At 42.5% G+C, this 27266-nt stretch overlaps 1 protein-coding gene across 6 annotated transcripts in view; it reads left to right on the top strand.

Annotated features, from left to right (window-relative positions):
- The window catches only part of SAMD12 (sterile alpha motif domain containing 12), a 446866-nt gene that overhangs the window by 382818 nt on the left and 36782 nt on the right, over nt 1-27266 (top strand). The gene's annotated exons all lie outside the window — the stretch shown is intronic.

The raw sequence follows: 27266 nt of genomic DNA, 5'->3' as shown, positions 1-27266 counted from the left end.
AGAACAGTTTTGAAGATTAAATTTCCATTCCAAGAAAGTAGTTGGGAATAGAACTTCTAAAGCAGAAGTAGCCAAAAAGCAAAAGGTTTTCAGTGCTCACAGAGAAGGAAGGGGGACGGGTACAATGATCTATGGAACAATAGATAGACAAGAAGCCCCTGGTGCAAGATTACTTCTGCCACCTCGTTTCAAGCCAGATAATCGCCTTATTTATAACCAAAGTAAGACTGGCTTTGATGCCCGGATTGTAGCAGCGGGGACCCTACTGTCATTCAAAACACCTGGGGCCCCTCTGTGTTATAGGTGGCTGCTCAGCTTCTTAAACATAACTGCAGAATGCACCTGGATTAAGTATCATTTTAAGACCAAATCCAAAGGCTTTAAGGAATAATCCTAGATCACTTCCTCCATGAAGCCCTTTCTGATTTCTGCCACTCAGCCGCCACCACCTAACCACTCTTTCTTGTGTCTGGCTCAGTGAGACCCTGTGCACATATCTGTGACAGCAACTATAAGAAGAGGTAGTTTATCTTAGGGTTAAGTTACTCACCTGGGTTCGATCCCTTGGTTGGGAAGATCCCCTGGAGAAGGGAAAGGCTACCCACTTCAGTATTCTGGCCTAGAGAATTCCATGGGGGTCACAAAGAGTCAGACATGACTGAGCGACTTTCATTTTCACTTCACTTTAAGTTACTCAACCTGTGTGTATGCATTTTATGCACTTTATTTTATTTATTGATTTTTGGCTGTGCTTGGTCTTCGTGGCTGCTCGCAGGCTTTCTCTAGCCTTGGCGAGCGAGGTTGCTCTCTAGTCATTCTGCTCGGGCTTCCCATTGCCGTGGCTTCCCTGGTTGCGGCCGGTGGGCTCTAGAGCTCAGGCTCGGTAGTCGCGGCACACGGGCTTAGTTGCTCTGTGGCATGGGATCTTCCTGGACCAGGGATCAAACCGTGTCCCCTGCATTGGCAGGTGGATTCTTAACCTCTGGACCACCAGGAAAGTCCCTGTGCATTTTAAACGATGGCCATAATAATAAGGTTGTGAGGACTGAGTGAGAAGTACTTAAATCAGTAGTTGGCACATGGTAAATATTATAGAGCTGGGGAGGGGAGAGCCTGTCTTTGACTCTCTAAAAGTCATCCCAGCTTGGCAAGAGAAAACAGCTGGGTGACTTTTGATCCCTTTGTTTAGCTCAGCATTTCATACTCTAAGCCTTGGGATATTTGAGCGGATTCAACAAACTGAACAGGTTTAGGTTGTTCCCAATGATTGAGTGCCCACTGCATACAAGCAGATTCTTTACCATCTGAGTCATCAGGGAAGTCTACTGTTTTAGGTACTTGATATAAAATATTCTATTTCATCCTTTCATAGCCCTCTACTTTTTCCCATTCTAAATATTAGGGAAGTGAGTCTCAAAAGAGTTTCATAACTCACTTAAGATGGTACTTGATGACCCAGGATTCAAACGCATCACATTCCAGCTCCATGCTGTTTCCTTCCCTCGGCCTCCTGCACGTCGCATGGGTCAAACAGCTGGATCGTGTGCGGCCACGTGCTGGTGTGCTGTGCCCACCCACACAGACCAGCCTCCTCACACGATCTGGGAAATTCCTAGTCAGCCAGACTGGCTGTCCTTCTGTCCCAAAAGCCAGAAACTCAGCTCAGAGTAAGAGACTGGGGGACATTTGCTCAGCTTATCTTCCATCCATCCTCTCATCCCAAAACCTGGAGTGTGGGGGTGCCCTCATCAGCAGTGCCTGCTCCCAGTCACCCAGTTAGTGATGAGACCAACATCATGCTGGACCTCTAAAGCCTTCCCCCCAAGACTCCATCAGAAGTTCATGGTATCCTTGAAAAATAATCCTTTTCAAAGTTTGCATTTCATCTCAGATTATTCTAAGGGACTAAGCTGGTGTGTTTTTGTTTTAATATTTGTTTGTTTGGCTGTGTTGTCTCTTAGTTACAGCATGCAGGATATTCTGGAATCTTTGATCTTTGTTACGGCATGTAGGATCTTCAGTTGTGGCATGTGGGATATAGATCCCCAACCAGGGATCGAACCCCGCTACATTGGGAGTGTGGAGTCTTAACACTGGACCACCAGGGAGGTCCCTAAGCTGCTGCTTAAAATAAGAGCAAAGTGAGCCTAGTATCTTACAGACAGTATCAAGAAATCCTGGCATTACTGCATGTCTTTTGTTGAGGAGAGGCTACCTGTCATTAAAATTATCTTTCCTGCTTTCTGAAATAAAAATATCTTTCACAAAGTACTATTGTGTAGGATATCCAAAGTGATTTATGAGAACAAAAACTGCAATGGAAGAAAATTATGTGTGTGTGTACCTACAGACATACATATCTACTCCCTTTTATTTAAGAAAATGAAATAATTGTCAGTTCAAGTGGTATTTTGACAATAGGGGCAATTCCACTCAGCGGATGGTTCTTGAGCATGAACAGATTCTCATGAATAAAGAGGTGCTCCTAGCTGTATTTATCTTAAAATGGATTTGTTTTAGTGAGCTGACTATTTTAAGGAGAAATATATATTAAGTTAAGAGAGTATTTTAGCAAGAAAGCTTTCTAGTGCTTTTGGTCATTTGGCACCAATCATATTTTAATTGGTTTCCATTTATTGCACTTGTTTTCAGAAGAGGGTGTTCATCTTCTGATTTTTTTTTTTTTTATAAAATAGTCACCTACTCACTAACTGTTTTATCAGATAATGGCCAAAACGAAGAGGGGACTAAGGCCAGGTTAGCAGATAAACAGTCATGATTGCCATCGGATCCTTTCCATGCCCAGGGCAGGCATCAAAAATCAATCTGATCCAGCCTTCTTCTCAACACCACCCTCTGGAAGCCACCACAAATCCATCAGTGTTGGCCACAAGTCTGATCCTGGACTATTTGTTCTTAAGTTTCTTAGTAGTTGGAGCCAAAGTTCATACAGCAGTAGCCAAGAGTAAGAACAGAATTCCATGTGGCTTAATCAAGATAGAAATATTCACTGTGGAAATCATACCATGTGATCCCTGTATTATGAACAGAAATGAAATAGTAGCTTTCCATGTTCAGTTCAGTTCAGTTCAGTTGCTCAGCCGTGTCCAACTCTTTGCGACCCCATGAATCACAGCACACTAGGCCTCCCTGTCCATCACCAACTCTCGGAGTTTACTCCAACTCATGTCCATCGAGTCAGTGATGCCATCTAGCCATCTCATCCTCTGTCATCCCCTTCTCCTCCTGCCCCCAATCCCTCCCAGCATCAGAGTCTTTTCCATTGAGTCAGCTCTTCTCATCAAAGTATTGGAGTATTGGAGTTTCAGCTTTAACATCTCCTTCCAAAGAACACCCAGGACCGATCTCCTTCAGAATGGACTGGTTGGATCTCCTTGCAGTCCAAGGGACTCTCAAGAGTCTTCTCCAACACCACAGTTCAAAAGCATCAATTCTTTGGCGCTCAGCTTTCTTCACAGTCCAACTCTCACATCCATACATGACTACTGGAAAAACCATAGCCTTGACTAGACTGACCTTTGTTGGCAAAGTAATGTCTCTGCTTTTTAATATGCTATCTAGGTTGGTCATAACTTTCCTTCCAAGGAGTAGCGTCTTTTAATTTCATGGCTGCAGTCACCATCTGCAGTGATTTTGTAGGAAAACAATGAGTCATTTGGAAAGCAATTAATCATGAGACCGTATTTACGGTGAGTAAAACACAGTTCTTACTGGATATATATTTCATGTCTTCCCTTGGTGAAATGTCCCTATCCACCCATCTCCAGAGCCACTGTCCCATTCTGCCTCTTAGGCTCTCTCACCTGAACTTCTGTAATAATTCCAACCAACCTTAAGCTCCTGTGTCTCTTTTCCATAATTATTGTTCATTGTATGTGAGTGCCTAGCACCATTTGGCACAGTGAATGAATGTGATTGAATCAATACCCGCTGAGTTCCTTATCTTCTTTAATTGTATCCTCCATTTAAAAAATGTTTTTATTGGAGTATAGTTGCTTTACAATGTTGTGTTAGTTTCTACTATACAGCAAAGTGAATTAGCTATATGTATACATATATCCCCTCATTTTTGGATTTCCTTCCCATTTAGATCACCACAGCATTGAGTCGAGTTTCTTGAGCTATGCAGTAGGTTCTCAGTAGTTATCTATTTTATACGTAATATCAATAGTATGTAGATGTCAATCCCAGTCTCCCAGTTTGCATCCTCCATTGTATAGCCACATGTAAATCTGAACATATCACTCCTTTGCCTAAAACCTTATCTCCTTTTCACTGTTGAGTGAAACCCAGAGTTCTCCCCAGTGATGCTGCCAGCCAGCCAAGCTTTGCACTTTAACATCTAGTGATACCAAACTCTTTGAAGCTCCTCACAAATATCATAATAGTTCATTCCTTTGTGCCTGTTTTCATCCTGTTCCCACTACCTGATACCCCTTTCCCACCTAGCTCTAGTTCAGCCTTCAAAGCTCAGTTAAATTATTATTTCCTTAGAAATCCTTCCCTCTATCCCAGAGGTGGGGTCTATGCCTCACCACTGTTTATATTTTTATTCTAGCATTCAACCAATTGATGTTGTAATGATCTATTTTTAAATCTCCTTAAATGATTATACTTTTTGCTGCATATTACAGAAAATCCATCTCAGACTAGATTATATTGGTTCACATAAATGAAAGAGGTACAGAGGCTTCAGGTATAGTTTGATACAGAGGTTCATGGGATCACTAGGCTTCACTTTTGTATTTCTCTTGACCCAGTCTTCCTGGATTTTCCTTCAGACTAATCCCTCATGGTATCATAATGATTGCCACAACTCCTAGTACAAGTTTCCTAGTTGATACTTCTCTTCCCCTTGTGAGAAGACAGAAGCTCTGCACTTTCTCAGATTGAGTCAGTGAAAGAATGGCGCCGTCACCAAACCAATCATGGCTACAAAGGAGATAGGACTGTGATGATTTGTTGAGACTCCAAGCCTGGAAGGGGGCTTCCCAGGTGGCACCAGTGGCAAAGAATCCACCTGCCAGTGCAGGAGATGTAAGAGAGAGAGATTCTATCCTGGGTTGGGAAGATCGGGAGTAGGAAATGGCAACCCACTCCAGCATTCTTGCCTGGGAAATCCCATGGACAGAGGAGCCTGGTGGCTACAATCCATAGGATCACAAAGAGCTGGACCTGACTGAAGCGACTTAGCATGGCACAACACCAAGGTTGGAAAGCTCAGGTCCTTGTAGGAAGGGGGAAGGTATGAAGAATATTTTGAAGGCCATCAACAGGATCCACTCTACTTTCCAATTAGACCAAGCTCCTAATGGTCACACGTGCCCTGCTATATTTATCTTTGGGTTCCCAGCATGTAGCACCGTGCTTGATACATGCAGAGTCGATGATGAATACTCATTGGCTTAGCAGAAGGGAGCTGAGCCTGCCTGGAACTGAAAACACATCTACCCATGCCCATGTTTGTGCATACTCCTTGCTTTAGCCCTGCAGATTCCACCTCCACTCTGACTGCCTCCTCCAGCTACTTCTCAGCCTTTCCCTATATGAATTCTCCTGCCTGAAGTGGATTCCCAGTGCCCTTATCCTGGGTTATTTTTTTCTCAGTCAAAATTCAGCTTCAACCCCATTCACACCCACCCCAATTCCAAAAAGATCTTCTGGTTTAGAGGCTCTCTGAGGCTTCCCTTACAAGTGGAAGATTCTGTGATAAGTGCACGAACATATCACCAGAAATGATGGAAACATCAAAAGAGAATGGTTTGTCAGTCAGCCCTTTTTCATTAAGTATTCCCAGAAGGTAGCTCCTATATATCTTTTGATTATTCCTTCAGAAGAGAAAGGATAACAGAAGTAGAAAGAGACTAGACTTTGCAAACAGGTCAGGGTCAAAGCCTGGAGCCATCATCACTTCTTCTTAACTCTTTGAAATGTTGGGCAAGTGACTTAACCTCTGTGAGCTCAGCTCCCTCCTCTGCAAAGTGAGGGATAATCCTCCTCACCTCCTCGGATCACAATAAGGGTTAAAAAAAGATAAGCTGTCAGCCATAAAAAGGAACACATTTGAGTCAGTTCCAATGAGATGGATGAACCTAGAGAAGTAAGTCAGAAAGAGAAAAACAAATATCACATATAAATGCATATATATGGGATCTAGAAAGACGGTACTGATGAACCTATTTGCAGGGCAGCAATGGAGACACATAGAAAACAGACTTACAGACCCAGGGAAGGGAAGGGAGGGGGAAGGTGGAATGAATGGAGACAGTAGCATGGGAATATATACACTACCATATGTAAACTACCTAGCCAGAGGAAATTTACTGTATGACTCAGGGAACTCAATCCCCGCTCTGTCTTAGCATCCAGAGTGCATTACTGGTATATACCTAGTATTCTAAGTTCCATAGTAAAAATCTACAGGGGAACCAGGCTATTAAACCAGCTCACTGGGACTGGAGAAGCTCCTCTGAAAACTCATTCTGCCTCACAGTGTCTGAGAGTAGAAAAGTGAGACTCCTTAGCCGTCTTTGGTCATTTGTCCAGTTCCCCTCAAAGGAAGTCGTCTTCCTACTTTGACATGCCTTGGATTTGTTTCCTTGGTAAAGCCAAAAATAAACAGCTTGCCACCTGTGATCCCTCTGAAGTTCCAGGTAGGATTGTTGTGGAAGTGGGGTCTGAGGAGTCTCAGGTGTCTTCGGGGTGCTCTGGGCTCTGGCTTCCACACACACGGCCTCTCTGATAGGAAACTCAGCACCATCCCTATTCCCATAAATAAGCCTTACTGGAAATAGGGAATAGGCCAGGAAGAGAAGTTGTTCATTGACCTCACACAACTTCAGACTTATCAGTGGACATCCCTGGTTATAAAAACCTGCATCAGGCTATTATCTGGTTATTTCTTCAGACTTTTAAACTTCCTCTTGACTCCTCTCCATATATTCTGTTTCTTCCCCTTTGTGAGTTTTTGCTACACTTTCCTTTGGAGAACAAAACAGGATTTCTCCCACTATATATATATATCCTTCAGGGCATTTTATCATCAACTTTTGTGGTTTTGACTGCTTGTCTCCATCCACACTGTTCATCCCCCCCTCCTCAAAAAAAAAAAATTGTTTTTACCTTTTTTGACCACACCATGCAACATGTGGGATCTTAGTTCCTTGACCAGGGATCAAACCCATGCCCCATGCATTGGCAGCTCAAAGTCTTAACCACTGGACCACCAGGGAAATCCCCCAAATTTTCAGCAAACAGAAATTGTTCCTTCTCTCAGAGGAATTTTAATGCCAGCTATCAATAATCATTACAATAACACATCCATCATATGTGTGTGTGTGTGAATGGATTTTTTTTTTCCCCTGCAAAATGTTCAGAAAGGGCCACCCCATGGAAAGGACTGCAATTGTTTTCAAATTCCAGTGATTAAAGACAGAAGTCAGTGGCTTCATTTGATACCTGAATGGGAAGAGGACAGATATTTTATGTGTTCTTTGCCAATGGATTTCTAATAGAGGAAAAAGCCTGGTAACTCTTGGAGACAATGTTTTTGTTTGTATGTTTTCTTGGAGTATAATTGCTTTACAATATTGTCTTAAGTTTCTGCTGTACAACAAAGTGGTTCAACTATATGTATGCATATATCTCCTCCCTCTGAAGCCTCCCTGCCTGCCATCCCCATCCCACCTATCGAGGTCATCACAGAGCACAGAGTTGTGCTCCCTGTGTATACAGCAGCTTTGCACTGGCCATCTGTTTTACACGTGATAGTGTATGTATGCCAATGCTAGTCTCCCAATTCATCCCGCCCTCCCCTTCCCCCACTGTGTCCACATTAGAGAAAATGTTTTTAACTGTATACTCTTGAGTTTCTTGGGGAGCCAAGGAAAGAAAATGCCTGCCCAGTGTGCCTTCTCTCTCTTTCTTCATGCAGAATTCTTTCTCTTGGTAAATGCAACTGCCTTGTGCTCAGCTCTTTAAAGTTTTGCCCCTTTCCATTTTCATGAGAAGCGCAACCAGAAACAAGAACTTCAGGTCATGTTTCAGGGACCCGAGCCTTCAAAGCTCCACACTGTGGGCATGGGTACAGGTTATTAAGCTAGAAAAACATGACACATCCCCTTAGGACTTGTAAGTAAAGTTGTTTTCCTTCATACAAAAGGAATGTGTGTCCATTGTCTAGAAAGTCTAGACTACGCAGATAAGCAAAAGAAGAAAGTGAAAGTCATATGCTGTTCCAGCACTAAGAAATAACCGCTGTTAATATTTCATTGCAAATGTGTTTGATCCTTCAGACATATATGTACATCTGGATAAACTGATTTTACGAAAACGAATCAGAGTTTGGGCTTCCGGTTTTCTTTCTGAATCTCGGCTGCGCAGAGCTGAATTAACTGTACTACTTGGTTTATAGCATGCAATTTTTTCAGCTCTCTCAAAGTTCTCTCTATCTCCTCCCACTTAAGCAAAAACTACAATGTTTGACATATAATTAACATCTACTATTGTTTTCAGTGAGAATGTTTGTAATTCATACAAATGATACAGGGTTATAGATACCATAGTTTTTTTTTCTTTTCTTTCATTTGACACTGGGAATCTGAGTTGCTATATATATGTGGCTTATGTTGATATATATATATATGTGTATATATATTATGTTGATATATATATATATATATATCAGAGAAGGCACTGGCAACCCACCCCAGTACTCTTGCCTGGAAACTCCCATGGACGGAGGAGCCTGGTGGGCTGCAGTCCTTGGGGTCGCAAAGAGTCGGACACGACTGAGCGACTTCCTTTTCACTTTTCATTTTCATGCATTGGAGAAGGAAATGGCAACCCACTCCAGTGTTCTTGCCTGGAGAATCCCAGGATGGAGGAGCCTGATGGGCTGCTGTCTATAGGGTTGGCACAGAGTCGACACGACTGAAGCGACTTAGCAGCAGTAGCAGCATATATATGATCTTTATGAAAATCCTGAAAGCTAGGTGAAACAGATATTATTTTCCCCGTATGAATGAAGAAACTGAATTGACTTAGAGAGGTGTACTGACCTGCCCAAGTTCACATAGCTAATCGGTGGCCATGCCAAGGTCTACAGTCAAGGCTCTTGTTCCCTATCAATATCTCCCCATAGCACTTAGGAGTCAAGATCGTTTCCAACAAAATGCAGTCATCTTAAACTTCTCCATGAGAAAATTGTTCATAATCTGATGAAAGGTCACATCAAAACATAATGTTTTCATAAGTCTGGGTTGACCTTTCATTTTTGTCTAAGAAGTAAGCCAGATGATCCTTTCCTCAAAAAAAAAAAAAAAAAAAAAAGAGGTATCAGTGTGGCAGGGGTCACTCTTTTCTTTGAACACTGTCATGGGATATAAGTTTCCTTAATGAGTCCTGTTCTGAAGGTGGTGATGGCAGACAAATTATGGTTTTCAAGGTGAATCATCTCCTAAACCTGCCCTCAGGTTAGCGATGGGATGAACCATTGTGCCAAAAAGAACAGAAACTTGGATAGGAAGAATGGGAAGCAGACAAAAGTTTCTGGCCATTCTCACATCAGAAAATACCCTGTTAGAAAATGAGTGTGTAGTTCCCTTTGACCTCCGTGCAGACCATAAAAAGACATGTTCAAGAGAAATATTGGACTTTGGCCCCTAAAATCAGTGAATACTATCCCAGGGGTGGGACTCATGAGCGTAAGTTTAGGTGATTGTGTGCAGGGAAAGGTGAAGCCAAGTCCTCGACTCTTGCTGGTTAAGGAAAAGGTGATTGAATGATGGGCTGATGGAGGACTCATTCTTCAATGTAAGCTTAATTGTATTACAGAATGCTCTTCATCAGCATTTTGTGGACAAGGAGAGAAGAGCTTGGTTGGCTGCTGGTTGGTTCTGGCTTTTTAATCTTGGCATGTCCTTCAGCACCACAGGCAATAGCAGGCAAAACCTGTGTTCTCTGAGCATGTTTTCCTCGTAAAAAGATTTCTTCTGCATAATCCAGTTGACAAGGGCTTATAGCCAGTACTTTAAGAAGAATCAGTATTTCAAATATTTGCCCAAATGAGCTCCCCAAACGTTTTATAGTGATAATGATTATAGCTTCTAGATACTGACTGCTTGCTGTGCGCCAGGCACTGTGTTTAACAAGCACCATTTTATTTATTCTGGGGGAAAAAAAAAGAAAAACGTGGGCATTAGTATTATTATTATCTCCATTTTGTGGATGCAGAAATTGAGGCTGAGAGATGTGGAATGAGTTGCCCACGGCTGCAAAACTAACTGGCCAGGCTGGAATGCAAATCTAGAACTGTGTAACTCCAAAGATAAATCTCAAATTTTGTGAGTTATCCATTCCTATGTTACAAATTACACACCAACAACAACATTCCCATCCCCAAGGCATAAGAATACCCTGGTGTGATAATTTAAGAATGTTCTCAGTCTGTGAACATGAGACCTAATTCCTCTTTCACTTCAGGTACCCTTATTTCAGAGAAGACTCTGTTTCTTCTTCCCATGGTAACAAAAAGTTTACTCCCCTATGTGGATAGTATGTTATTATGACTCAAGGGAAAAAAAAAATTTACCCCTAAAAGAACTTAACAAGCCTTGTCACCAGATTCACCCAAAGTATCTTCACTATTTACCAACTCTGTGGGCTTGGATATATTAGCAACCCTCTCTGGACCTCCATGGCCTCATTTATAGACTGAAAACTTACAGTTATTATTTAGTTGCTAAGTCATGTCAGACTCTTTTGCAACCACCTCATGGACTGCAGTCCACTAGGCTCCTCTGGCCATGGGATTTCCCAGGCAAGAATACTGGAACGGGTTGCCATTTCCTTCTCCAGCGGATCTTCCCAACTCAGGGATCAGACCCACATCTCTTGTATTGGCAGGTGGGTTCTTTAGCACTGAGCCACCAGGGAAGCCTGAAGACTTACAGTGCTACCAACCAAATGCCAAATGAGGCTGTTATAAGGAATAACAGATTCTTCTGTCATATTTCTTGCATGCCTTTTCCATGGTAGTTGCTCAAAGAAATATTTATGGAATATTTGTTTATTTCATTTTGCATTTATTCTTTCCATGTTGATGGAATGAATGCTCTAAGTCAATGCCCAGGTTTGCTGCTCATTCTAAAACTTGTTCACATGAGAGAAAGAAGAGATCCTTCCAAAATCTAGGGAACGCTAGAGGGATGAAATATACAGGTTCCAGGGTTCAGTGTGACTTTGGGCAAGTCATAAGATGTGATTCAGAGTCTCAAGGGCTTTACACACAAAATAAGAGGAAACTATGGCTGTTCAACCATGTGGATATACTTAATGCCACTGAATAAGACATTTAAAATAGTTAACATGATAAACTTTATGTTATGCATATGTTACCAGAAAAAAAAAAGAGAAAGGAAAATCCTAGCAGGCTAGAGTACATTTTTTTTTTTACTTTTATTTTATATTGGGGTATAGTTAATTAACAATGTTGTGAGAGTTTCAAGTAGATAGCAGAGGGACTCTGCCATACCTGTACATGTATCCATACGCCTCCAAACCCCACTCCCATCTAGGCTGCCACGTAACATTGAGCAGAGTTATCTGTGCTATACGGTAGGTCCTTGTTGGTTATCCATTTAAAATATGCAGTGTGTGCATGTCCATTCCAAACTTCCTAACTATCCCTTCCTCCTGTCTTTCACTCCAGGAACCATAAGTTGGTTCTCTAAGTCTGTGAGTCTGCTTCCGTTCTGTAAGTATGTTCCTTTGAATCATTTCTTTTTTGATTGTGTAACATCTCTTATATGCACAATCTTTCTTTTTATTTGATTTACTTCTTAGAGTACATTCTGATACTGGAATGCCAAAACTTGAGATAAATAATATTAGCTTGCCTAGCATGTATGATCCTTGACTGTGTGCCAAGCACGGCTGATACCAGATGTTTGATCTCAGGTGACTTTCTCAGTAGTCCTATAGATTGGGGTGTTATTATTATCCCCATCTTATAGACGAGGAAACAGCCTAAACTAGTGTTTCCAGAGCTGGGATTTGAACCGATACGTGGTGGGCAACAGTCCATGGGGTCACAAAGAGCCAGACATGACTTAGTGACTAAACAAGAGTACGTAACTTATTCCAACAATTCCGCTAAGTACATATATTATTAGTCATTGTCTTTTTCCATATAAAGCAACAGCTGTCCCGAGAATTTAAGTAATTTGCCCAGGACCACAAAGTTTTTAAGTTGCAGAGGCAGAGTGGAATCATGGAAAGTGGCTACCATTTTCAGAGCCTTTTCAGTGGAGTCAGTGGGAGGACTGAATGGAATAATTCATCTAAGCATTTAACCCAGAGCCTGACACCAACCCTATGAAAAAGATTCTGTGACTACCATCCTAAATTTACTGACAGGGAAAGTATGGCTTCTGGTAGGCAAGAAACTGTCTGAAAATACACAGCTTAAAGTGACAGAGCTGTGGAATCTGTCTTGATGCCAAAGCATAGGTACCAATCTTCTGTGTCCTCTGACCTCAGAAATTGACTAGAAGTCAGGAGGGTAAGCTTCTGACTTTGTGTGGTCTCCCTGTTAGTTCTGTGCAGTGAACCACTGTTGTCACGGGGTTTTGTTGTTGTTGTTTTGGCTGTGGTGGGCCTTAGCTGTTGCATGCAGGCTTTCTCTCGCTGCAGCGAGCCGGGGCTACTCTCTAGCTGCAGTGTGTGAGCTTCTCGTTGTGGTGGCTTCTCTAGCTGTGGAGCATCGGCCCTAGAGCGCAAGCTCAATAGCTGTGGCACACGGGCTATGTTCCCCTGCAGCATGTGGTATTTTCCCAGACCAGGGATCGAACCTGTGTCCCCTGCATTGGCAGGCAGATTCTTAACCACTGGACCACCAGAGAAGTCCTGTTGTTTTTTTTTTTTTTTTTTTTTTTCATGGAAGTCAGTCACAAAGGGAGCTCTCAGTCTCCCAAAAGTGTATGTTTTCATCTTAAGGATCAAGCTTGATAATGAAGGAAATTGTTCAGTTCACTCCCTATATCAAATCTCTTACAGAAGATGGATACTGTTTGCAGTGCCTTCTGTAGACTTGAGTTGTAATCACTTCTCAAGAAGTTTTTCATATAGCGATGCAGAACCACTCTAAGTCAGCCCAGACAAGGGTTTCCCCCATAAGTGTGTCTGTAATAATCTACCATTTTATTTTTATTTCATCAATTTCAACAGTTCATAAGAACACACATAATCTTAGATGCAGTAATCAACTGTTTCAGCATTGCCCCGTCCTAAAATTAGGGCTTGAACTTGGTAATTTAGCTAGAGAAACTTCATTGTTGAGTGCCACTCTCACGGATGAGGGAAAGTGCTACTATTTGGGCTGTATTTAATTCTTATTATTTCACCAGTTGAACTGGATACCACAGAGTTTAATAACGCAGGGTGTAATTGCTGTAATGCTGTGAAGGTGTGGCTGCCGCTGCCTCTAGTCCCTGCTGCAGGCCTCTCTCTCTCACAAATGGGACCCCGCTCCTCAGTGGGGCTTTTCTGCTCCAGTTTTTTAATAAAACAGATTTCCTTGCAGTGAGGAATTTGTGCAGGAATCGGTTAAGGGTATGAAGTGATCACCAAACAGCTTTTCAGGACCGCTAACATTGATCGAGGCTATCATTAAGTACCTGCACCTTCAGCTTATTTCCTGTCACCGGAACCCTGGAAAGTAGGTCCCAGTGCTGGCAAGCTTGCAGGGGCTGGAAGGGGATTGGTCTGTAGTAGGTCACGTGGCTCACAGTGGAGAGCACCTCCTCCAGAGTCAGTGGTGTGCAGTTCCTGTTACATCGTCTTCCCAGCACAAACTCTTCTTGGTCCTTTTTGGAGCACATAAAGGAAGGCATGTCTTAGAGCAGACAGAATCTGATGCCTAATGATCTCAGGTGGGGCTGATGTAATAATAATAGAAATAAGTGAAAGAAAGTAAAAGTGAAGTCGCTCAGTCATGTCCAACTCTTTGCGACCCTATGGAATATAGCCTACCAGGCTCCTCTGTCTATGGGATTTTCCAGGCAAGAGTACTGGAGTGGGTTACCATTTCCTTCTCCAGGGGATCTTCCCAACCCAGGGATTGTACTCTGGTCTCCCACATTGCAAGAGACACTTTCCCATCTGAGCCACCATGATAGAAATAAAGTGCTTAATAAATGCAATGTGCTTCAATCAAGCCAAAACCATCCCACCATCCCTGGTTCATGGAAAAATTGCCTTCCACAAAATGGGTCCCTGGTGCCGGAAGGTTGGGGACCACTGTCTTAGAGCATTCAGCACATTCCATAGAGGACGAAGACAGTCCCGGACGAGTTGTGAGTCCTGCATGGTTATTTGCCTGTTTCCCAGGTGGACTGTCACAGCACTAATTGCCGGTCGGGATAGTCTTGTATCTGTACGCTCCCCACCTCCCTGTCCACTCTTCAAGTATGACCCCAACAACTGAGACTGAAACAAAGGTCACTCTGAAGTGTGAAGTGTCTTATAAAGCTATATCATTGCCACTGCTAAGATACCTTTCACTTTGTAGTAAGACTTACGATTTCCCATGGGAAATGATTCTTCCTTTGTCAAAATGTGCAAACCCTGCAGATACCAGGACACATGTGATAAAGTAGATTTTATGATGATCTCATTTCTTTAAAGAGTTTATAACGCATATGTTACTTGTTACTAGGTTGAGAGTAGCATCTTGCTGACCCTAAAATGTAAGGTTTAATACTTCTGAGACAGTTGAGCAGATTTGAAGGGAAATGATGGTAGAAATGACCGCTTATTTGGATAATACCTTCTGACTGCTAAGAAATAAGATGAATCTAAAACCTAAGCATATTTATCTAAACATAACTTGGGATTTAGTGGCCAAACATTGAATTTTTTTGTGGATACTGATGTAGAGAAAGTGGATAAAAATCAATTCTGCTTCTTAAGTATTTATAAATCAAGAAAAAGTGGGCTATATTTGCTGAGGAATGATCTATTTTTAATGTCTTATTTTATAGCAGTAATTAAATTTCATCTTTACTTAATTGTCCTCCTAACCTCTAAAAATAAAAGCAGCAGTCCCTGTATACAATATGTATTACATTGGTCATTGCTTCATTCAGTAAGTATTTCCGTATCAGGCATCCTGCACTGTAGCAAGTGAGATAGAAAACCTGCCATCACAGGTCCATTTCGCTAGAGGAGACAAGTTATGAACACAAAACCAAATCAATTTGTGTAATTTCAGAGGATGATAAATGTTACGACAAATAAAAGTAAGGTAAGAAAGTAGACAGACAATGCTTCCTTTGAGGGGTAGTCAGGGAAAGACTTGTAAGGAAATAGAATTCCAGTAAAGACTAATGAATGAGAAAGAATGTTCCATGAATGCCTTTCATGTACAGACACCTCACCCAAAACAATTGGGGAACCACCAGTCTCACCTAAAGAAAAATAATTCTCTCTGACTTCCTCCCCCACGATTTTTTCCTAGTTCTGTTTTCTTCATAAAGTATTTAAGATTGTTTTTTTTAAAAAGGTCTCTGTCCATCTTTCTTTAATGTTATTCCCAAAGTGAGGCTGAATTTATCGTGAAGTTGGGCTAAATTCTAACAGTGCTGGGAGGGACCCAGTTCCATTAATCGCTAGGTTGCTATTTTCTAGAAGGCTCTTATTTGCTTGGATCTCCTTCCCTGGTGGCTCAGACAGTAAAAAAATCTGCCTGCAATGCAGGAGACCCCGATTCGATTACTAGACAGGAAGATCCCCTGGAGAAGGGATAGGCTACCCACTCCAGTATTCTTGGGCTTCCCTGGTAGCTCAGACAGTAAAGAATCTGCCTGCAATGCGGGAGACCTGGGTTCAGTCCCTGGGTTGGGAAGATTCCCTGGAGGAGGACATGGCAACCCACTTCAGTGTTCTTGCCTGGAGAATCCCCATGGATAGAGGAGCCTGGAAGGCTGCAGTCCATGGGGTTGCAAAGAGTTGGACATGACTGACTGACTAAGCACAGCACACAGCACACTCTTGTCCTTTGGACTCTTCAGATTCCCTTCTCCCTAGGGGAAGTCCTTAACTAATGAACTCACCTTTCTCTTTATTCATCTGCTAACCTGGAAACAAGCCTCTGTGCTCAGTCTAGGGCTTCATGTCCTCTTCTCTCCATTTTGGAGGGGGAAAAAGAGGTGACAGGTGCCATTTGATAGGATTCTCCCAAAAAGACAGGTAGGATCCCAGGCATTTGACACACTTTGTCTCCTCTAATTTTTCTAATTTTCCTGAAAGCCTAACTGTTGTTCAGTCACTCAGTCATGGACTCTTTGTGACCCATGAATGGCAGCACACAAGCCCTTCATTATCTCCTGGAGTTTGCTTAGACTCATGTGCATCGAGTCGGTGATGTCATCCAACCATCTCGTCGTCTGTCACCCCCTTCTCCTCCTGCCTTCAGTCTTTCTGGGATATCTTCATTCTACAGGTGAGGGAAAACTGAAGCCCAGAATTCTTACACAACTTCTTCAAAGTCACCCAGTTCGTGAGTTGTAGATCTGGGATTTGACCTTATTTCAGATTCCAAAACCATCCCATGCTCTTTCTACTACATGGATCCAGAAAACTGTCAATTTCTCTTATCCCAGAAAAAGCATAATTATGCAGCTCTCCCACTGCTCGGCATATCCCAAGAAACCTTCTAACTAATTCTCATGGCTAGTACCTGGCAAGTGGGACAACAATGCTACAAATGAAGGTTCCGGTTTCTAGAATACAGTTTCCATTAAGAGAAGATATTGCAGGCAGTAAACCGACTACCTTAATAGTGGATGCCAAAACCCTGTGGGTGATATATAGAGAAGTTGAAATAAGGAACAAAACAAATACATTTAGGCTTGACCGAATTCCTCTCAGTTTGGGAGGAAGAAAAATATTATTCTCTGCAAATGGGGGAAAAAAATAGATTTATTCCTCTCTGCTATTACACAAGTCCTGCTAAGCAATAATGCACGGCCAAGCCAAATGCTCTGATCGGTTTCTCTGAGCCATTATTAAAGTTTGCAAAATATTGCTCAGATTCTTCCTGGCAGGGTTTCAGTATTGTCTGTTTAAACTGGAATTGGGCTGGTACTCTTCATTTCTGTTAAGCCTGCCAGAGCTGGTGATCCCACTGCACAAATCTCCTGGTGTGGTGGCCTTCATCCAGCATGGGCTGGTGACACCCTGAGAGGCAACACCCTCCCCTGTCTTGGAGCTCTGATATGACTCAGTTCAAAAATGACTGAATCGACTAAATTCATCTTCTTTCCCTTTGTCTCTCCTTCTCACCCCAACGTGCATGCACACGTGCGTACATGCACTCAGGCAAACGCACGCTTTGGGCTTCCTTGCTAAGCAGAAATGAGAAAGGGGAACTCTACAGCACAGTGTCTTAGAAGGTACCCTTCCCATGAAATGGGGACCTCTGAGCCCAGTATACAGAAAGGGACACAACACTCTTCTTCCATCAAACGACCTGAATTCTCCAGCAACTTTCCACTCCCCAACTTTGTCCTCTGACACTCTCCAGCCCTACTCAACCTGTCCCATTTCTTCAAACACCCCATGCTCTTTCTTGCCCCAGACTTTGCTCTGATGGGATCATCCTTCCTCCTTCCTGTTCTGATGACCTCTGGTTCACCCTCTAGGTCTCAGCTTGGATGGACTTCCCTGGTGGCTCAGGGGTAAAGAATCCATCTGTCAATGCAGGAGACATGGGTTCGATCCCTGGGTTGTGAAGATCCCCTGAAGAAGGAAATGGCAGCCCACTCCAGTATTCTTGCCAGGGAAATCCATGGACAGAGGAGCCTGGTGGGCTACAGTCCATGGGGTTGCAATAGTCGGACACAACTTAGCAACTAAACAACAACAAGTCAAACTGGATGGCATTTCTCTGATCCCTCAGGGTAATGATTTAGATGCCCTTGTTATGTGCTACTATGGGGAGCTTGCCTTGTCACACCTTGATTGTAACTTGTCTCCCCAAACAGAGCTGCAAATTCTGAGATACAGACCAAGATTGTCTTGTTCACAGACCTGTACAAGGGTAGGCTAATTGCCATAACACGTCAACCAAAGAAATGAATGAAACTTCCAACACCACAGACTTTTATTCTTGCATGAATAATGATCCTAGGCAGGTTTGTCAGGTACATAGGATGGCCCTCATCCATGTAGTCATTCAATAACCCAGACCAGCAGAGGTTCTTCCATCATCAATAAGTGGTTTTTAAAGACTCCCTGGAGGTTTTCTCTGTTCAATCCAGCCAAAAGGAAAAAGCACGAAGGAATGCCTCACAGGAGGCTTTTATGGACCTGGTCTAGAGCTGTGTACATCATTGTTGTTCATGGTCTATTGGCAAGAACTTAGTCACCTAGCCACACCTAATTGCAAGGAGTGCTAGGACACATAATCCCTGGCTAGGCAGCTACTCCTGGAAGGCAGAACATAAATTTGGGTGGGTAAGTAGTCATCAATAAGTATCCAATCAATAAGTTGTTGCTAAGCAAATAAATGGGTCAACAAGTGAAAAGACTTGGGTAAGAAGACACCTCCTTAGTGTATTCTGAACTATAGTGCAGGAGCACCTTCTCCCAGCTATTTCAGATTTTAAAAATCTATCAGCTACCAATGGCCAGAGAGGCAGGTAGAAACCTATCAATAGATTGCCTTCAGTTTTCGCTAGTAGAATGATGTGCCTGGCACAACAGGCAACATAGACAGTAAGCCCTCCATATCCACAGGTCCCGCATCTGTGAATTCACACACCTGTAGTTATGGAGGGCTGAGTACTCTACACCATTTTACCTAAGGGACTCGAGCATCCATGGATTTTGGTATCTGCAGGGGTTCTGAAACCAATCGCACACAGATACTAAGGGAGGATCGTAGTTTATGTTCACTGAATATCAGTTGAATGAGTGATTGGAAAAGACTTAAGAATCCCCATATTTATATTGTGCTGAGTGATCATCTAGCCCCACTATGGAGGAAGCACACTCACTGCCAATGTGGCCTCTGCCATCTCCAGGTCATCCCTGTTAGAAACTCCTGCCTTTCACTGAGCCAAAACCTGGCTCCTTGCACTATCCCAGAATTGGTATCTATCCCTCCAGGTCATACAGAGCATGTGTCTTCCAGAGGTGCTCAAACCTGGCTGTACTCAGAAGTGCCATGGACACTTTTGGGAAGCTATGTAGTCCCTGATGGCATCTCCAGAAATTCTGATTCCTCTGGGTTGTTTAGGAACCAGTTGTTTGAATGATCCTTACATGTAGCTGGTCCAGGAAGCCATGTGTCTGATACTTCTGTCTGGGATTAGAATCCTGCTTCCATCACTTACTGGCTGCAGTCCCCTGGGTGAGTTGTTTAGCCTCTTTATTCTTCATCTCTAAAGCTGTGAAAAGAATAGTGTCTGTATCATAGAGTTGTTGTGAGGATGGAACGATTATTTCAAGTAAAGTGCTTAGTGTAGTATCTGGCCCACAAAGGCCCTCATTAGACAGAGGGCACCATTAGCTTCCTTGCCCTCCAACTCCTGTTACTCATCCTTTGTCTCCTTAGCAGCTTTTCAGATATATCTAGGCAACTACCAAAAACACTTATTTTCCAGACCAGTTACTCTCAGTTCTCTTTTTTTAACCCCTTTCCTATATGAAAGATTCATATTCCTCCTCATCCCAGGAGGAAGTAGTGTGTTTCTGTACCCCATAACTAGTAGGAATCAAAGCCTCTGATGCAATGAATGTAGATAATTGGGCTCTGGCTCGAAACTTCAGATGACAGTCGTTACTGGTCATAGGAGGGCAGCTGTGCGTATTCTCTTATTCCAGGGAGGTCTTCCCATAGGGGAACCCTAGATGAACTAATGTCTGTAATGAAGGGGAAGCCAGAGAGAGGGTATGGGAGTTTATTTTCTGAATGCTTTCATCCTGATATGTTCAGCTGAGCTTCAGAACCCACCCCGAGTTAACTCATTAAGTTTCTAGAGTTCGTTGTGGATTTTCACTCTTTTAGTCATCCTGGTCAACACCATAGAAGCAAAAATAATGAAAATGGTGCCTGGGGACGTAGGAAGGGCAGGTCTACAGATCCAGTGTGAAATTAGGAGGGGAAGAAAAGGCCAAATGTAAAAACCAAAGTGAGCCCTAGTTAATGATAAGGTATGATATAGACTTTCGGAACACATAAACAATTCAGGGAGAAAACAATCTGGACGTTTCCTGGTACAAGACATACATGTTTCTTTAGTCTTATTTATTAGTCATGGGTCATCTTTCTTTCCCTTAAGGTTGAGACTTATGCTTGTAGCATGAGGGACAGTTGGGGATTGGAGGAGATAAATTTATTTATCATCACAATAATTATATTAATAAGATGTTCTTCTTAAGCTTCATAATTGTTCAGTCACATCCCTATGAGTTAGAGGTAGACTATGTATTAATATTCTTGTCTAATATATGAGGAAGTGTCTCAGAAAGCCAGAGTGGCTTACCCAGTGTCAGGCTTCCATGTGTGCCCCACGAAGGAGGAAAACCCAAGTTCTTCCCATTGTTCCTGGAATATTCCATTCATTGACCAGTTCACTGTTCCTCAGTTTTTACACATACACATATTTAAAACTGTCATGTTCCTTTAAGCAGCTCTTATCCTCAGCTTACATGTCACCTCCTCTAAAAGTTCTTGACTTCCCGAAGTTGGCCATAGCATGTTGCTTCTACCTCAGTTACAACATGGATATCACTGGATTCTAATTGCTTTTTTGTGAGACTTCTCCCTCCATCGCTGTGATGACCTGCCTGAGGGCAAGGACTATATATAAACTTAACTTTATATCCCCAGCAACCTACACAGTACAAAGCATAGAATAGATCCTCCTTAAATATTTGTTTCTTGGGTAGATGGATGGATAGAAGGTTTTTCAAGGTTGAGATTTTTAAAAATATACAAGGGCCAGCCTGCTTTCCATAAAGGGCTTGCTTGGCTTTCTGAAAAGGACAGAATCCTTCTGATGCATTTGGTTTAGATCTTCTCCTGTAATTATTTATCCGTATTCTAGAATTTCCATTGCTGAAATATTTACTTGCTATCAATCATCACTATGCCCAAAAGGGAAAGAGCTTGTCCCAGGCAGCAGTGTAGTAAGAAGAGCACAGTTGTCAGGTAGAGAAGACTGGAATCTTGATTCATCAAGTTCTTGAGCATATGAATTCTTCTATAAATTCCTTATTCCTTGGTTTCCTCAAGTGTTAAATGAGGACAATGATGGTGCCTCCTGTACAGATGGTTTGTGAGAATTAAATGAGATATGTAATATGTATGCATGCTCAGTCCAACTCTTTGCAACCCCATGGACTATAGCCCATCAAGCTCCTCTGACCTTGGAATTTTTCAGGCAAGAATATTGGAGCAAGTTGCCATTTCCTTCTCCAGGGAAATCTTCCCAACCCAGGAATTGAACCCACATCTCTTGCATCTCCTACATTGACAGGTGAATTCTTTACCACTAGTGCCGCCTGGAAAATGCTTAAATGAAATAATAAAGGCTAACCTGGTGGCTCAGACAGTAAAGAATCTGCCTGCAATGCAGGAGACCCGGGTTCAATCCCAGGGTTGGAAAGGTCCCCTAGAGAAGGGAATGGCAACCCACTCCAGTATTCTTGCTTGGGGAATCCCATGGACGGCGGAGGCTAGTGGGCTACAGTCCATGGAGTTGCAAAGTTGGGCACAACCAAGTGACTCACACACACACATAAGTATGAAACACTTGGTACACACCAGCACTTTGGACAGCACCAGACACAGAGTAAGCATTCCTTATGCCTGAACTCTTCTGTCTTCTTACTGCACACATAAAATCCTGGGACCCGGAAATCTGCTGAGTCAAGTCTGTACCTGGAGACCCAGTGCCGAGAAAGCCTGAACATGTGATTGCGGTTACTCTTTAGACTAAACAGGCTATAATTCACTACATCTTTAGCCAAGTCATTTCTCTGACTTCAGTTTATCATCTCCTCTTACAGACATGCTTCAGTGTTTTAGTGAGCTAGATGTCAAGTACTGGCTCCCCTGCCCTGAACTTGTCCTTGATGTATATGACTTGAACTGGAAGTTCTTTGAAGACAGGGACTGTTTAATCCTATCTTTCCACATCTGGGCCCTACTTCCTTCTCAGGAGTCCCTTCCCAAAGTTTTGCAGAGTTGAAATAAACTTTCCTACATCATTCAACATGCTCTTGGGGGGACTTAGTTGAGCTCCAGGAAGGTTCTGGCCCATTAACCCTGTTCCCCTGCAAGCAGTTAGTGAACTTAATGATCCTGCTGCCCCCAGCAGGGCACCAGGCCCACTCGCTCCCCGATGGCTTCCGGATCTTCCCTGGCATCCGGCAGCTGTGAGAGCCCTGGCAGCCCCACTTCCCCGGTGGCACTTGGGGAGCCAGGCCAAGTTCTCTGTCAAGTTAATGGAGTGACCTTCTTTTAAGTTGTGGCCAAGGCGGCCTCATGTTCAGAGGCAGAGGGCTCTCTCCCTGGAGCTATAAGCTCTTAAGTTTTATGTCTGTGACTGCGTAGCACCTGGAACATAACAAACATTTAACATATGGGGAAGGATGGAGAGAGAGAAGGAAGGAGAGAGGGAGGCAGGGAGGGAGAAAAAGAGAACTGGATTCTTGGTAGTATTAGCCTCAAGATATGTATCATTTACCTAATATAGGATGGAGATCAAGGAGAGCTACTTTTACTGTTTCCTAATAAAAAGTCTTCTCCCATGAATGATTTTATGACCTCTACAAGCAAAGGGCAGGAGGGAAGCAACAAAATCTTTTGGTCATTCCAATAGATGCTTTCTCCCATCCTCTGCCCTTTCAACAAATCTCAGTTGAGAAATATCTGTTAATAGGTGAGCAAGGATAATGTCATTGAATAAAAATGGATGGAAACCAATAGAAACCCAAAATACTGTTTGCTCAACAATAAGTAACATCAGAGGACTGAAAGATTTCCCACAGAGGTCAGCAGTTCTGCGAGTGAGGCACCGAAATTCACACCTCTGCCAGAAGCACTCTCTTCCTGGCATGACAAAGGAAAACTGAAATCTGTTCACGTCAATGCCCAGAGGAGGTGATTTTACCTCTTCTGATTACTGTTCAGGTGTGTCATTCTCCAAAGAGCCAGCCTCCGGAGGCTTGTGAAACCTGTTATAAAATGTAAAAGCCTTGTTTTAAAATGGATAAATCCTTTTTATGTTTTTGTTTTGCTTTGCTTTGTTTTTACTCTTGAAACTAAACTGTAGCCTGCAGATGTCTGTCCTGTGTGAACCTCAGATATACTCCTGTTTTAGCAAGCATCACTTTTATTTCCATAATTGGCCATATCATGAAGCAAACCACCTGGGCTAAACTATATCCTTGGTTTTCTTTGTAATTTTAAAATATTGCTCTTTATAGCAATTTGTTATCTGAGAATCTCAATTCTGGAATCAAAGTATTTGAGATTAGAAATTAAGGATAATAATAGTAACACTTGGATGCAAGAACTTTTTCTTCCCTTCCTTCATTGAATCATCACGACAACCTATGACCTGAGCATATTATAATATACTTGTTATGAATTTGAGGGAATCACTAGCCAAAGCTAGAATCCAGACTTCTCCAGAGCCTGCAACACTTCCATCCACTCTGTGGCTCCAAATACACCTTTAGCCACTCTTTTTTTTTTCTTTAATACATTGTTGTTGTTGTTTAGTCTCAAAGTCATGTCTGACTGTGCGACACCATGGACTGAAGCCTGCCTGGCTCCTCTGTCCATGGGATTTCCCAGGCAGGAATACTGAAGTGGGTTGCCATTTCTTTCTCTAGGGAATCTCCCCAGACCAAGGATCGAACCCATATCTCCTGCATTGGAAGCTGATTCTTTGCCACTGAACCACCAGAGAGGCCCTTCCCTATAGCACCTATCAATTTCCAGCATACAAAATAATTCACTTATTACGTGTATTGTCTATTGTCTTTCCCCTCACTAGACTATGAGTTCTATGAATGCAAACATTCTTTTTTTCTGTTCTGTTCATTGCTCTTACCTAAATTCAAGACAAGAGCCTAACACATAGTTATATTGCAATAATTATCACTCTATGTTTATCTACTGTACTGTGCCAATCCTATTCATGTTTCACTAGTGGAAAAACTGAGGTCAGGAGCCACCTGCTGATTTACTAATGATGATACAGTGAGCAAGTTGGCAAGAAAAATCAGATCTCCTTACTGCCAACCCAATTCTTTGCCTAAATCCCAATTCAATCTTGCCGTACTTTTATTATGCTATAAAATGAATAACTGTTTATGAGTTCATTCCCAGGCACATTATTGCTTTTATATCACATCAAAGAACTTGAGACGGGCAAAAGATATAGCCCTATTGATTGTTCTCAGAGACTCAACTTTTCCATCCCACAAGGAATCCACGCTTAAGGTTCATTTTGGGGACAGAAGCAAATCTACCTCCGTGTCAGGACAGAGTTGCCAGACTGTCTGGTGTTAGAAATCTTGAAGTCAGTCATCTGAACTGAGAACCCTTATCTGTTCATCTCCGTCATACTCTGACGGAAACTTAGAACTGACCCAAAGTCAAAATCCTGAGATGTTTTCAGCTTGTGGAGACTCAGTGGGTTGGTGTCTTCTAGGGGAAATCCAGGAGCTATGGGAAGTAGCAGGAAAGTGACTCACCCATCCTTGAATTAGTCACTGAAGCCATGGGCCTGGGATGCGGGGCTGAAGTCCTGGATGTTGGCTGAAGAAGAAAGTGGCAACTTTAGAAGCAAGGGTATGTTAAAATAAAAGATGTGTCTGACTTTCTGATAAAAGACAAGATTCCAGAGCCTGTCAAAAGAATCCATTTATATGAGCATGAGTTTTATTACTAGCAACCTTAATCTTCATCAGTTGAGTTCAATCACTCAATCGTGTCCAACTCTTTGCAACCCCATGGACTGCAGCATGCCAAGCCTCCCTGTCCATTGCCAACTCCCAGAGCTTACTCAAACTCATGTCCATTGAGTTGGTGATGCCATCCAACCATCTCATCCTCTGTCGTTCCTTTCTCCTCCCACCTTCAATCTTTCCCAGCATCAGGGTCTTTTCAAATGAGTCAGCTCTTTGCATCAGGTGGCCAAAGTATTGGAGTTTCAACTTCAACATCAGTCCTTCCAGTGAACACCCAGGACTGATCTCCTTTAGGATGGACTGGTTGGATCTCCTTGCAGTCCAAGGGACTCTCAAGAGTCTTCTCCAACACCACAGTTCACAAGCATCAATTCTTTGGTGCTCACCTTTCTTTGTAGTCCAACTCTCACATCCATACATGACTACTAGAAAAACCATAACCTTGACTAGACAGACCTTTGTTGGCAAAATAATGTCTCTGCTTTTTAATATGCTGTCTAGGTTGGTGATAACTTTTCTTCCAAGGAGTAAGCGTCTTTTAATCTTCATAGTAATATCTCATTCTGTCTACATTGGAAGATGTGACTTTCAGTAGAAAACATAGGAAGAGAGACTTTTCTACTATTAATGACATGCCTAGACTACTCTGCTATCAAACTCATGCACAAGGCTGCTGCCCAAAAGAGGGGGACTTATTTGTAGTTTAACAAGTCAAGTGGCCCATAGACATTAAACTCATGATGTTGAATTGATTAGTACTAGGTTCTGGACATGAATTTGAGCAAACTCCAGGAGATAGTGAAGGACAGGGAAGCCTGAACACAGGAGCCTGACTGGCTGCAGTCCATGGGGTCGCAAAGAGTCTGACATGATTTAGAGACTGAACAAGAATGGGCTCTGTTAGGGACTTCCCAGGTGGTGCTATTGGTAAAGATCTGCCTGCTAGTGCAGAAGATATAAGAGACTCAGGTTCAGTCTCTGAGTCGGGAAGATTCCCTGGAGGAGGGCATGCAGCCCACTCCAGAATTCTTGCCTGGAGAATCCCATGGACAGAGGAGCTTGGCGGCCTACAGTCCATGGGGTCACAGAGTCAGACACTACTAAAGCGACTTAGTACACACACAGCTCTATTGGGCATACACTATTCTTTAAAGCTCTCTACACTTTAAAAATACGTTTTTAAAAATATACTTTCTCATAAGTTTTAGATGAGTGTAAAATCATCCTGAGTAATTGCAGAGACTTTTTTTTCCTTAATATTTATTTATTTGGCTGAGTCTTAGTTGTGGTGCAAAGGCTGAGTTGCCCTGTGGCATGTGGGATCTTAGTTCCTGGATCAGGGATTGAACCTGAGTCCCCTGCACTAGAAGACAGATTCTTTTGTGACCTTTGTGTATAAAATGGAGATGACAGGATTTAAGTTCCAAGATTACTGTGAAGATAAGTAGTAATATAAATAGCCTAGCATATTTTCTGATATGTGTTTTTTTCATATTTTAATGGACTTTTAAAAAAAAGTTTTAACTGGAAGATAATTGCAACATAGTAGAAGGTGGATTCTTAATCATTAGATGAAGAGTTTTGTGACCCAAGACTTAATCATTAGATGAAGCTGGTGACCCAGTCTTCCTTAGGCCACCAAGGAAGTCCCTATAACAGAGATTCTTATACTTTCCATTTAATAAGTTAGAAACCTGAGTTAAGAGACACTCAGGACATGCCCTAGGACAAATCCTTTGGCTTCTCAGTCTTTCCCACTGTGAGTTTCTGCCTCCTGCTCCCTGTGATATCTCTACGCGGATGTCCTGTAGGCTTCTCAAATACATAGTGAGAGGCAAATTCAATATCTTCTCAGAGGAAAAAAAAAGAAAGAAAAGCCCATTCCTATTCCCCCTTATTTTTTAATAACTGTTCTACTTCAGTCATCCACTCTAGAAACTTTGCCGTCTCCGTTGAACACCCACTCTTTCTCCTGCTGTATCTCTTAGGTAACTCAGGATTTTCATTTCTGAAATGTCTGTCAAAACTCTTCTGTCTTGTCCATTGTTACTGGTACTGCTCTGCTTCAGGCCTTTGTCATCTCTTACTTGACCTGTGCTAATACTCAGTAGTTTGATTCATTCAACAAGTCATCATTGGGGCTTCCCTGGCAGTCCAGTGGTTAAAACTTCACTTTCCAGTGTAGGACACTGGTGAGTTCAATCCCTGGTCAGGGAGCTGGGATCCCATATGTACTGTGACCAAGAAAACAA

This window comes from Capra hircus, chromosome 14, assembly GCF_001704415.2.
Source record: "Capra hircus breed San Clemente chromosome 14, ASM170441v1, whole genome shotgun sequence".
Lineage (NCBI taxonomy): Eukaryota > Metazoa > Chordata > Mammalia > Artiodactyla > Bovidae > Capra > Capra hircus.
This window is presented reverse-complemented; position numbering and strand designations above follow the sequence as displayed.